This window comes from Giraffa tippelskirchi, chromosome 12 (genome assembly GCF_054371585.1).
Source record: "Giraffa tippelskirchi isolate mGirTip1 chromosome 12, T2T-mGirTip1v1.2.pri, whole genome shotgun sequence".
Taxonomy (NCBI): domain Eukaryota; kingdom Metazoa; phylum Chordata; class Mammalia; order Artiodactyla; family Giraffidae; genus Giraffa; species Giraffa tippelskirchi.
The window spans coordinates 104,925,511-104,938,418 of NC_137286.1; the positions used below are offsets into that span (position 1 = coordinate 104,925,511).

Here is a 12,908-nt window from a genome sequence, read left to right on the forward strand (position 1 = left end):
CAACCCACTCCAGTATTCTTGCCTGGAGAATCCTCATGGATAGAGGAGCCTGGAAGGCTACATACAGTCCCTGGGGTTGCAAAGAGTCAGACACCACAGAGCGACGAAGAACACCACACAGCGATGAAGAACACCACACACATTCGTAATTTAATATTTTTATATGTTCTTTAATTTTTTAATAGAGATGGTTGTTCTTCTTTGATTATAAAAGTAACACATGTTTATAATAATAGTGCTGGCACACAGAACCACTGAAATGAATCATCTAAAAGATGGCAGTTTTTAAAAGAACGTGTTTATTTTATGAATTCCATTAGGTGCACATCAGGACACAATCATGGAAGTTTTAGGGCCCAGATCTTAGCGCTGGAGGGTTGCCTTTGCCTCTGTGGTTTTCGCGTGAATTAGTGATTAAGCCTTGAGCCACCAGGAAGGTGAAACCTGAGTGGGTCCACTACACAGCCCATGGAAGACCTGCTGTGCGACCTGGAGGGTGGGTAGGTTTGAAAGTCTGCATTCTGGGTCTTCTCCCCAACACCTGCCCCTCGAAAAGGGCAGCCAGGGCGCCTTGGCCTGCAGTGACCTCCTTCCAGGGCAGAGATGGGGCCAGGGGGCTGCGGGGCGCAGTGGCCCTGGAGATGCAAATGATCCTCGCTCCTCCCCGCCCCAGACGAGGCTGGGGAATTCTTGGGGTGGGGGGTGCTGAGCTTAGGGGGGCCGGGCTGGGGGCGCTGGTATGGGGGGAGTCGTTGGCTACGGATGGAAGGGAGCTGGGCTGGGCATGTAGCTGAGGGGAAGAGGAGCTAGGGTCGGGGGGCAGTGTAGCAGGGCCGCCGACGCGGTGGGGGGATATTCTCCTGGTGGATGGTGGGTTGGGAATGGTTGGGAGAATGGTGGGGGTAGGGCGGCTGCTGCCAAGGTGGCCTGGGATAGGGGTGGAGCTGGCGGTGGGGTCTCGGGGCCAAACTGGAGGTGTGGCCTGAGGCAAGGAGGCAGAGTCGAGCCTGGGCAGTGGCCAGTGGAGGGCGTGGCGTGGCCTGGGGGCCGAAGGAGGGTCCTGCCGGGGGCGTGGCCCTGCCGGGGGCGTGGCCAGGGAACGGGCGTGGCGTGGCCTGGGGGGCGGAAGGAGAGTCCTGCCGGGGGCGTGGCCTGGGCAGGGAGGCGGAGGCTAGTGTGCTCCGCGCCGCGCTCCTCGCGCCGCATCCGAGCCCGCCAGCCCAGAGTAGGTTCGCCGGGGCTGAGGCTCCTCCGAGACCCCGGCGTGCTCAGAGCTTCGCGGGGCCAGGCAGGACCGATCCTAAGTCACCGGGACGTCTAGGATCGGCCGACTTCGGAGGCTCCTGCGAGCGGGGCCGCTGTAGGTGAGGCTGCGCCGGGGCACGGGGCGCTGGGCCGGCGGTCCGCAGAGTCGGCACCCGGGTGTCCACGGGGAGCCCGAGTCCGGGAGCGGAGGTACCCCAACGCCGGCCCCGCAGCCTGGGTGTGGTGTTTGCTCAGTGCGTTTGCTGCGCGGCCGGGCGGCCGGGGATCGTGGGACTCCAGCCCCGCGCTCCCGGGGACCCCCGGGACTTGACCCGCCGCGGGCTGAGGGAGGGACAAAGGCGCGGGGCGCCCGCGCCGCCCAGGGGATGCGCTGGAGAACTTCGCTCCCTGGTGCCCCGGGCCTCATCTCCCGAGAGACGCGGCTGAATCCCGAGCTGAAGGGGTGGGCTCCAGGGCCGATTTCCTTCCACTTGTGGTCCGCGTGGTGAGGGGAGTCGGCACCCCAGCCCCAGGGGTCACAGACCAGTGCTGAGCCCACGTCTGGGGAACTCGGGTGACCTGAACGGACGGCCACCATCTGGCTGTGCTGTCTCAGAGCCCGAGCAATGCCCTCCCCCCACCCCTCCAGGTGGGGAAAAAGAGCCAAACCAAAACTCTCTCGGTCAGTTGCTTCCCAGCACTGGACAGTCTTGTCGATGAATAGAAGAATAACTTGAGTTTATTTAGCACTTGTTATCAAAGCCGTCTGAATTCGTGTATCACGCGTATGTCCTCCCGCGTCTCACCTCATTTCCCGTGCCTGGTGTTTTCTACCCTGTTATCCCTGCCAAGTCCCGAAGTTCTGTGCTCGCCTTCTCTAGCAGGCACAGAAACGTTACCTGTTTTATTCCCTCCCCACCCCCCTTCCTAACAAACGCTCCTTTTCTGTGTCCCCCTTCTCCCAGGCTTCCTCCCTGCAGTGTCCTGGGGACCTGGGACACTGTGCCTCCCTGTTCTGAACCTTGCCCTCTGCCCCCGCCCCCACCTTTTAGAGTTTTATGTGACGGTTTCTTACCCAGCATTCTCATCTTCACCCACCTGCCTTGGTCCCCAGATCAGCCATTCTCCTCCCACCAGGCTGCGGGTCTGTCTTTCTACCTGAGCTCCTGTGTCTTTTACCTACCTTTATCTGTTTCTCCCTGTGTTTTTCCCGCCTCCAGTGCACACCTTGTTTCGGTTCCTCTGGTTGCTGATTTTTCTCCTGCATCGCCATCCCTCCGTCCATTTCTTTTCTTCCAGAGGGGCCCCCATCACCTGGCAGACGTCTTTATTTCAGAATGTCAGAAAGTGTCAGGAGGAGGCAACAGCTTCCCCAGGACTGCTGTGGATTCAAGGACCTCCCTGCCTGCTCCTGGTTGTTCTCACTGAAGTAGTACCATCTGTAGACAAGTTCTCTGGCTGTGTTGATACTTATATTGATATTGATATGAATGTTAGGTAGCAGTTATCGAGCACTTACAAGAAGCCAGGCACCCTTCTGACGAACGTACATGCAGTAATAACTCATGAATCTTCCTCGCATCCCTGTAACATCGATGCATTCCTAGCCCCATTTTACAGATGGGTAAAGGGAGCCTTGGAGAAGTGAAGTACCAGGCCCACAGACCTCTTCTCACCACACCAACTTTTAAACTCAGATATGGGTTGGGATTTGGCTTTGGAAATGAGGTCATTATTTGCGTGTTTTATGTAGTCTGCAGTTTACAGCAGAGGAGGGCATAATAGCTGTACCTGTAGAGCAGTGTATGGGGAAAAGCTGTTGTCTCCCGTCCTTCAGAAAAATGGAGACACTGCCTGCCTGTACTGGCCTTCAGCTGGCTTTCCTGAAGGGAGTGCCGGCCCCCTTGGCTACTGGAGAGCTCCAGAAAGCTTCTCTCCAAGACCATTGCCGGCCGCTCCACCCCTACAGTGAGAGGTCAGTTTCACTTTAGCTGGCCAGAGCCTCAGGGTCCTTGAGCGTCCTGTGATGCTGTGAATCTAGTTTGTTTCCATTTCATTGTACAGTTTAAAGCCTTGTTCGGATATCTCCTTCACCTTCCTGTGAGTTGTAGGAAAGTATTTGTTCTTTTGCAGATGCTGAAGCAGAGTCTTGGGAAAGTTTTCTGCTTCGATGGCTAGAGGGGACTTTATATTCCACAGATGAGGAAACCGTGGCCCAGAGAAATAAAATGACATGTCCAAGGGAGGCAGCCGGATGGTAGGGCTGGCCCTAGATGCCCGACCTGCTGGCTGCTGGGCCAGGACTCTCCATGCCTGGCTCTGCAGCCTGGCGGGGTGGCCTCTCAGAGACCTGCTGTGCAGAGCAGCGAGCACCGCCCCTCCCCACCCTTTCCTGAGCTCAGAGGCAGCAGGAGGATTCACTGAGGATGGAAGCTGTCCGTGGGCTCTTTTTTTTTTTTTCTCTGAAAGCTAAATATTTTAAGAATATTTGCTTCTGAGATATGTAATGGCATACATGGGATCATAAAAACACAGAAGTATAAATTCAAATGTTTTAGAAAGAAGTACTTTTTGTTTTCCAGAACATCAGGCAGGAACACCAAACGTACACTGCTTTCTAGAGGCACATTGTACAATCCATGGCAGTTTCAGAATCAGTAACTGGAATGTTGGATTGTGTTTTCCACTTGCAGAGAGAAAGGCATTAATACTCACGTGGTTCCCTTCATCTCCGCATCTCAGATGAAACAGGGGTGACGGGGAGCCTGTCTTTGTGTTGGCCCTGCCCTGCCTACCCGTCTCTCCCACTGACCTGGGAATCCCGTCTGTGCCCCCAGTTCCCAGCGTCGCTCCCTGTTGTCCGGTTCACCTCTTTCTCCAGGAGCCCTCAGGGCACCTGGAGGGTGCTGCCTCCCCACAATTGCTCAACCATTCCATACCTGCCGTTCTTGACAGAATCCAGCCCTGATGCCCTCGGGTGTACGTTGCATGTAATTAACTTCTCTCTGATGTTCCCGAATGAGATGGGTGGGTCTGTGCGTCCCTGGGAGAACTGATGAGACGTGTCTGTGTCCTGTGGTGTGGACGAGGAGTGTGTAACTGAAGAGCAGGTTAGGTTCACAGCTCCCTTGCACAGGTGAAGGCGTCAAGGTTCATGGCCGTAGCCCCATAGGATGAGTCAAGGCTGAGGTTTGAATGTGGGGCTGCCTGGCTCAGGAGACCCACACACATGCATCTGCAGCGTGTCTCCTCTGAAGCTTGTAGCTCCCTCCACAGCAGTGTCCTCAGGGCCTTTTATGAGCTAGATTCCTGGTGCTGAACCGAGGTGGAAATATGAGGGGGTGCATGGGGCCTTGGGGGTTTCCGGGCACCCTTGTTCATCACCCTCATGGACCAGAGGTATGCTTGCTGACTGGGGGGGAGCCAGGAGCTGTGGTGAGCCCTAGATGGACAGAGGTAGTCCAAATGTGGTTGTGGCCATTTGCTGTGGTTGGCATGTCAATGCTTGTGGTCACGGGTAACGCCTTGTGCCTCAGCCTGTGCTCATGATCTTCAGGTGTCCTAGACAGAGGACTGTTCCCTCCCCTCACTAGGACCTTCGAGGACCTGATTACTTGGCCAGAAATAGCCTCCGCCTGTTTCCCAGTCACCATGGAAGCGTTGCAAGCTCAGCACTATCATTTCAGGGACCAGGTGCCTGACTCGGGACATCTTCTCTGGCCAGATCTGAGTGGGCCCACATTCTCTCTTGGGGTTTAGCCATGGGGTTGGGGAGCTCTAAGAGGACCCCACTGGCTAATCTGGGAGAGGGAAGGACCAGCCTTTTCCCTTCCCAATTAGCTCCGTTACAGAGTTTGTTCTCTTAAGATTGGCAGGCTGTCCTCGGAGACAATAGCACACAGGTCTGAAATGACTAGCCTGGAAGGTGGCCATGGCTGGAGGCAGCCCACAGGAAGCCGGGGTCTTTGCTTGGCATCCCGGGCAGGTGCAGGGGGCGGAACCCTGATTTTACTCTCAGAGCAGAGGGATCAAGAGGCCACGGAGGAGGTGTGCTCCTGGTAGCAGAACCTGGATCACAGGCTTTCAGGGAAATTGCTATTCATATAACAGGAGCAGTAAGCAGTCTTGTTGTGGAGTATCAAAGTTACACCTCAATCCCATTAAACAGGGTCAGGCCCTGGTCAGTCACCACCACGTACAAGGTATAAAGAGAGAGAGTGGGTTGGAGTCCTAAAACCACAGACCTGTAGGTGTATAAACCTGTCCACTTGGGGTGTTGGGACTCTGTGGCTTCAAGAGTTTATATGCTGTATACTAGGAACATCCCTACCCTCAGGGAGGCTCACACACTTTCTGGGGGGAGAGAGAGGCTGGCATGTGAAAGTCTGGGGACCCATAGCAGGTGAGGGGTCAGTTTGCAGGGAGAGTGTTAGGGGAGTCCATCGGAGGCCTAGGATCCAGGAAGCCTTCCTGGAGGAGGTGCTAACCACAGCCTGGGCTGAACAGGAGTGCTCAGGTTGGGGAAGGGGCTGACAGAGGGAGGCATTCCAGCCTCTGAGAATAGAATAAGAGGTGGGGAGACAGACCCCAGTTCGGCAATGAGGGACCTTTAGACAATTCTCAGTGGCCTCAGTCCCCAGAATTGAGGGGCCCTTTGTTCATACTGTCACCATGTGCCCAGAGCAGTGGTTCTGAGTCACTATCTCCTGGGTATTTGTTAGAAAAGCAAATTCTAGGACTTTCTCCCTGGAAGCCCCCAGAATCAGAGACTCAGGGGTGTGTGTCTGTATTTTAACACCTTCCAGGTAACTTTCTTGCATGCTAGTTTGAGAACCAGCACTCTACAATGTATGAAAAACAGCAGCTCTTCATTACTCCTTCAAAGATCCAGGATCACATTCCTGCCTGGTCAGACCTCCCTCTGGGATCTGCCCCTCACTGTCCTTGTGTTTCTGTACCGTGTACACTCACACAACTGCCTTGCCCACCCTGCTTCATTTCATCCCTACTAGTGATGTAGGCTGTTTCTACAACACTGCTCCCTGACATGATTTCTTAGTGTTTCAAGGTCATCAGATAAATGGTTCAGGTCCCAACTCTGCTGCTTGCCCGCTGTGTGACTTTGGGGTGGCCTTGACCTCTCTGCTTCAGCTGCCTTTCTGAACAATGTAAATAGTGGTACTCATCTCTTCACTGAGTGGTTCAAACTTTCCTGGGTATTGGAATTATCTGGGGGTCTTTCGGAAAGATTGATGCCTTCTTCCACCCCCAAATAGTGTCAGATTGTTCAGGGGCAGTGAAGTTGGGAACCACAGTCACAGGCTGCTGTGAGGATTGGAGAGTCCATTCTTGCAGGGTGCTCAGAAGAGGGCCTGGCACTTGTCACCTGGCGGAGGGGAGGCTCTGATGGTTTTGCGATGGGATGGGGAGAAAGCGGAGCCATTGTCGCTTGTTCCATGAATACTTGCTGGGTGTTGAGGGCCTGTTGGTTTGGGGCTCTCCTGGTGGTTCCATCTTATTCTGAGTGCATCTCCAGGTCTAACTCTGAGCATCCTCCAGGCAAGACTGCAGAGGTCTTGCGTGAGCAGAGCACACAGGCCCCCACCCCTGGCCCGCCTTCCCAGCACCAGCATCGTCTTTTGTCCTCTGTACAGAAGAACTTGACTTTTTGGAATATAACCAGATTCTAAACTCATGAAGGTGCAGTGCTTTCCAGTAAGAATGCTACCCCCCACCCTGGGGTTCTGACCCTGCCCTAATCTGTCATTTGTACCTAGACACCTGTTTTCAGACACACCAAATACCTCCAGACTTGGTCTTTACACCTGAACACACCAAACAGCTCCATCTCTGTCTTTACACCTGAACTGTCTTCTCAAATCTAAATATCATATTATAAATTGTGTATTTCTGACAGTTACTTAAATAACATTTGACCTTTCTGCATACTGTGCCCCATCACACATATTCTTTCAACCTTCATTCATTGTTAATTCAATAACTGTTGATGGGCGTCTGCTTTGCATCGAGCCTGAGCTGATGATTTTATCCCTTCTTTCCTGTGGAAGGACAAGCATACCTATCACCATGTGGAAGGCGTTTCTTTAGGTTTCGGTTTATAGCTGCAGCCTGCTCTATACCTTTTGGTGACGTAATCACCCTACTTGTAATAATAGAACATCTGAAGGACATTTTTCATGTTGACTCCATGGGCCTTCTTTGAACCCTGCTGAGATTAATTAAATCAAACCCCATGCAGCAATTATCCTAAAATATCCCCATCAGTTATTAAAATCCAGTTTGCCTGAGGCTGGAGACCATAGTTAGTACTCTCAGGATGAAATCCGCCATCCAGTGTAAGGTCTATGGGTTTCTCATTTCCTTTAGTCTAGAGTCCGTCCTAGTGGTTTGGTCAAATCAATTAAAGAAACAAGAAATAGGAGCATTCGTATCTCAGGTTTATGATTTGTTTTGTCTCTGTGAAAAGTTAGATTCTGGTTTTGGTTTTGTTTTTTGCTGTGCAGGGTATATAGGGAGCTGATGTTTACTCTTTAGGTTGGCCGGGGTACATTTAAATCTGTGTTGAAAATAGAAAGAATTGATTCACTCTATTTGTTCTGCTGCCTGAGGACTAAGTGAAAATCTACCACTAGGGAAACTTTTGTGTGGCCAGCACACAAGTGGCTCAGTATTATGGTAAAGACTAGCCTCCATTGTGTGGCCTTAACATTATCACTGGTGTTACCCACGGGCTGAATAGCCTTTGGAAATACAGGCCTTCACAGGAATTGCCCTGGCTTAAATGTTCCATGGATCCTTCTGAAATAACATCCCCCAACCCCTCATTTGAAACAATAAAGGAGGAGGGAATATATGAATATCTACAGCTTCAATTATATTCAAAAGGATTAGATGTTTAAAATGAGAAAAGTTAAAACTGTGTTTTAATTTAAAAAATCTGAGGTTAAGAAATAACCCAGGATACACCGGGAAAAGTCAACAGTGTTCTTTAAAATGGTCTGTTCTAAGATCTCCTGGGCCTGCTTTCTCTACCTTTGACTTTTCTGAAACAAACCTAAACTCCCCAGAGCAGATTGAGTGGCCTGTCTTACTGAAGAGCCTGCTTGTTTTATCAAGTCGAGTCTGGCTCTGGCTTTAGACTGTCCCTCTGCGTCCTCAGGCCTCTCTGCCAGGACCATGATGTCCTGCACTTCCCAGAAAAGCGTGGGGAACTTCACCATTTGGCCCAGCTCCAGTTCTTGGTGGTGACCTCTGGGGTGTGTGTGTGTGTGTGTGTGTGTGTGTGTGTTTGTAGGGTGGGGCCCATACACGTGCTGTGGTGAGTCAGTGTATCCTTGAACCAAGTCAGGTTGAGACGCCTGGCATCCCTGAGAAATGAAGCTGTGGAATTCTGAATAAGGAAAGTGGCAGCTTCTTCTGAAGATTCATCTTTTGATGAAAAGTCATGGCAAGGTGTGAGGGAGAAGACTGACTTGTCAACTTGCAGCTTGTGGAATCTGGTTGACTGATGGGATTCTATTCATATTTTTTCTTCGTTTTTTAACCTCAAGGGATGTGCAATCCTAGCTCCCTGACCAGGGCTCGAACCCGCGCCCCCTGCAGTAGAAGTGCAGAGCCTTAACCACTGGGCCTCCAGGGAAGTCAATTTGTATTTTCAGTGGTTGTCCTCACCCACCAGCATCGGGGTCAACCGTTCTGCTCAGGGTTGAGCTGCCTATGTCCAGACGCAGCTCTTGAAATGCCATGTGCCCGGCGGAGTGTCTTGTGCTCATGGATGATGACGGTGCTCATTGAGATGGAAGGACAGGCCATTCCTAAACGCAGCTGTGGTTCTAGCCAGGGGGAGGCCCTTCCCAGTCTCCACTAATCCTTCCCTGCAGCCTCACCATCCCTCCTAGATCTCTGTGCTGGGTGGGAGGGCAGTGAGGTAGGGTGACCTTCTCTGGGCTCTCTTTCAGGCTAGACTCTTCCGACACCGGGAACGGGGAGCCCTGGAGAAGGGTGGAGATGCTCGATCTGTCTATGCTCTCCTCCCCTGTCTGTGGGTCGGGGCTTCCTGTGGCTCGACTCAAAATTAGGAGAAAATACTCAGGCTTAGAGAACACAATAGACCTTCTTTCTGATCACCTTGTAGGAGGAAGCAGAGTTTCTCTCTGCTTTTCCTGGTCTTTGTTCCTACTCTGACCCTCATCCAAGGTGCTCACCCTGAGTGGGTGCTCACCTGAAGCCTTCACGCGGGACAGGGATGCACGCATGTCCTGGCATTTCAAGGCTGGCAGTGGGTGGGTCAGAGTGCACAGCGCCCCTGCCGCCGCCTGAAGGTGTGAGTCTGTGGCACCCTGACATACCAGCACGTCCAAGGAGGTTTATCACACTGACTTCTTGGGGGCTGTTTCCAAGCCTGCTGAGATTAATTAAATCAAACCCCATGCAACAATTATTCTGAAGCAAAATGGCTTATTAAATTCTGGTACATGCTGGATTACTGAATTTGTATTGTCCCAGTAGACAATTACAGTTTTGCTTGTTTTCTCCTCTAGGACTTTAATAGCCTGTTTTTATTTTTGTGGGTGAATACAACCAATCTCTCCTGGTTTTTCTTTCCTGCTGGGATGAGTCGTCTCTAAGGAAGGAGGAAATGCCATTGTCAGCAGACAGCACTGTTTCTAGGCTTTCCTGGAAAGTCGATTCCGTAGAAGCAGGTCTTACTCTACACACAGTGCATCTGTTTTTCTCTGGCTGGGAATTTTTTAAGAAGTCTTTGTGTCGTGCTCGCTTCGGCAGCACATATACTAAAATTGGAACGACACAGAGAAGATTAGCATGGCCCCTGCGCAAGGATGACACGCAAATTCGTGAAGCGTTCCATATTTAAAAAAAAAAAAAAAAAAAAAAAAGAAGTCTTTGTGTCAGTTGGAACACTCGTCTTCTGAGATGAAGATAGTGGCTATCTGTGCGGATCAGTCCAGGAGAAACAGAAGGTTGGCTTAGCAGGAGGGTTTCTGGTCCCTTGTCACCTGGACCAGGGGCAGCCACTTCTCTGTGTGTACTTGCAGGCCAACTGAAGAGACCTGGGAAGCACTTTGGTTTGCATTATTGAGAGAGGATTAAAAAAAAAAACAACACTGGTTTCGTGAGTGTTATGGTTCTTTATGTTTGTGGCTTCCCTAGTGGCTCAGTGGTAAAGAATCCAACTACCAATGCAGAGGATGTGGGTTTGATCCCTGTGTTGGGAAGATCCCCTGGAGAAGGAAATGGGAACCCACTCCTGTATTTTTGCCTGGAGGCTCCCATGGACAGAGGAGCCTGGCAGGCTACAGTCTGTGGGGTCACAGAGTCAGACATGACTGAGCACCGGAGCACGCAGGCATGCACACACATTTCTTTCAAACAGCAGAGTTTCTTTTATGTGATTGTTTCTAGAGATGACTAGCCATGCATATTCCACATGCCTGGTCAGTGAATCTTTCTTTTCCTCGTACAGACTCACGGCTGCAGGACTCGGTTAGCTTGGACCACATTTCTCATGGTCTTTTAGATGGAAAGGTATTTTCCGCATTGGGAGGAGCCTACAGCTTTCACCTCAGAAGAGAGAGAACTTCAGACCGGCATCAGGATCCATTCGCTAAGGGCTCAGGAGGTGATCTGCGTGCTTCCTGGTCTCAGGGCAGTGGCTCTGTTGCTTTCGGAGTGCAAAGGCCCTTGTGTACTCAGTGCTGCCTCGGCCAGAGGCGGAGGGAGGTGGGGAAGTGGTGGCCTTGGTCTCAGAACCTGCTACTTCCCTGTGGAGGTGGCCACGCCCGTCTGCTGGTGTCTACACAGGAACTCAGACACTTCTGGCACCTGTCCTGGGCTCTCTTGCTGAACCTGCCTCCGTCAGTCACGAGGTTTGCACAGTCAGGAAAGGTCTCTGTAAAATACCCAGATCCTGGTGCTGATTGTACAGAAGACTCAGCTGTGGTGTGTAAATGGTTTTCTTTAGCTGGAGTGACTTTGATAAGAGTCGACATCTGACACACAAGAGGCAAGAGTTGGCAGAAAAGAGTGGGGATTTGAGAGTTCAGTCAATATGGAATTGTATTTGTGGGGAGTTTTACATTCTTATTAATCTTTAAGATTAAAATTTTTTTTAAAAAACTAAAATTATTGTAGATTCACATGCATGGTATAATGCAGTGATATTTATGTGATGTGTACAACATCATGGCCGCGATATTGACATTGATGTGCGTGCATGCATGCTCAGTCACTTCGGTCGTTTCACCCTTTGCGATCCTATGGACTATACTCTGTCAGGCTCCTCTGTCCGCGGAATTCTCCAGACAAGAATACTGGAGTGAGTGGCCATGCCCTTCTCCAGGGGCTCTTCCCAACCCAAGGATTGAATCCACGTCTCTTGTGTCTTCTGCATTTGCAGGGAGATTCTTTACCCATTGAGCCAGGTTGGAAGCCCATTGACCTTGCTACGTGAAGATAAATAGCATTTCCATCACCAAGAGGGTTCCTTGTGTTGTCCTTTTATATCCACACCCACTTCCCTCCTGCTCCTACTCCTTCCTTAGCCTCTAGCAACCACTAATTTTTCCTGCATATAATTTTATTTAAAAAATGTTATAAAATTGGAATCATACTGTATGTTAAGCTATTGCTTTTCTTACTCAACACACTTCTCTGAAGATGATACTACTCCTTGTTTAGGTATGTGTGGCTTGCAAATATGTTCTAAGTTTGATGAAGTCTAATTTATTGATTGTTTTTCCTTTTTTATGGATTATGCTTTTGGTGTCAAGTCTAAGAACTCTTTGCCTAGCCCTAGATCTTGAAGATTTTCTTCTACTATTTTTTAAGTTTTATAGTTTTACATTTAAGTCAATGACCCATTTGAGTTAGCTTTTGTATAAGGTATGAGATGTAGGTTGTGTTTTTTTGTGAGATTTTTGTTTGTTTGTGGTTTTTGCCTATAGATATCTAATTGCTCCAGCCCCCTTTTTTGTTAGAGAGGCCATGCCTTTTCTATTCAATGACTTTTGCACTTTTATAAAAAATTAGTTGGGCATATTTGTGTAGGTCAGTTTCTAAGTTCTCCTTTCTGTTGCATTGAGCTATGTGTCTCAGCCAACATCACAGTCTTGATTACTATAGCTTTGAGTCTTGAAATTGGGTGGACCAATTCATCCCACCTTATTCTTTTTCAACATTGTTTTAGCTATTCTAGTTCCTTTTGCTGCTGCTGCTGTTAAGTTGCTTCAGTCGTGTCCGACTCTGTGCGACCCCATGGATGGCAGCCCACCAGGCTCCGCTGTCCCTGGGATTCTCCAGGCAAGAATACTGGAGTGGGTTGCCATTTCCTTCTCCAAGTTCCTTTCACTTTCATATAAATTTTTGAATAATCTTCTCATATCTGCTGGAATTTGGGGAGAACTGGCATCTTTACTATTTTGAATCTTCCAGTCTTCCATTTTTTTCATCAGTATTGTGCAGTTTTAAGCATATAATTTCTGTTCATGTTTGCATAGATTTCACTTTTGAACACTCGTAAATGGTATTGTATTTTTTATTTAAATACCCATGTGTTCATTGCTATGTAGAAATACAGTAAAAAAAATTTGTGTGTGTGTGTTTGACTTGTATTCTATAACCTT

At 50.0% G+C, this 12,908-nt stretch overlaps 1 protein-coding gene and 1 non-coding gene across 3 annotated transcripts in view; both read left to right on the top strand.

Annotated features, from left to right (window-relative positions):
- Positions 1 to 12,908, top strand: part of SPATA13 (spermatogenesis associated 13) — a 279,726-nt gene that overhangs the window by 173,563 nt on the left and 93,255 nt on the right. The window contains exon 1 of one of the 2 annotated variants that reach the window (XM_081551004.1): positions 1,209 to 1,364. The exons of the other annotated variant lie outside the window; for it this stretch is intronic. The gene's annotated coding sequence lies outside the window, so the exon portion shown is untranslated. Of the gene's footprint in view, positions 1 to 1,208; positions 1,365 to 12,908 lie in introns of those variants that run through there. 2 annotated transcript variants of the gene reach the window in all.
- LOC145530783 (U6 spliceosomal RNA) lies at positions 10,035 to 10,141 on the top strand. Its single transcript, XR_014072075.1, has one exon. It is a non-coding gene; the product is annotated as a U6 spliceosomal RNA (small nuclear RNA).